This window comes from Tupaia chinensis, unplaced genomic scaffold (assembly GCF_000334495.1).
Source record: "Tupaia chinensis unplaced genomic scaffold, TupChi_1.0 Scaffold000111_1, whole genome shotgun sequence".
In the NCBI taxonomy this organism is placed as follows: domain Eukaryota; kingdom Metazoa; phylum Chordata; class Mammalia; order Scandentia; family Tupaiidae; genus Tupaia; species Tupaia belangeri.
In genome coordinates, this window is record NW_006159575.1 from 1,884,028 (window position 1) to 1,884,369 (window position 342).

The window sequence follows — 342 nt, forward strand, 5'->3', positions numbered from 1 at the left end:
ATATTCAAAGGGTGCTTATACTGTGTTCTGAATATACCAAAGCTCATAATCCAATCATTCCACAAAACCAGATGTGATCAAAGAGTGACTGTTCAACTTGGCATAATAAAATACAAACCTGATAGAAATCATGAATGCATTTGACAGCAGAGATTGAAGTAGGCTAGCTTGAGGTTGAGCAAGACTACAGCCATTTTGAAATTAAGAAAGACCTCTGATGACAGCAATTTAAAGAAGTACTGAGTCATGAGGAAGTCTATTTGAAGAATGGTCAGATGAGAAATCAGGAATAGGGAACCGCCATCTTCCAGTAATTAATCAAAATGACCAACACAAAGGGAA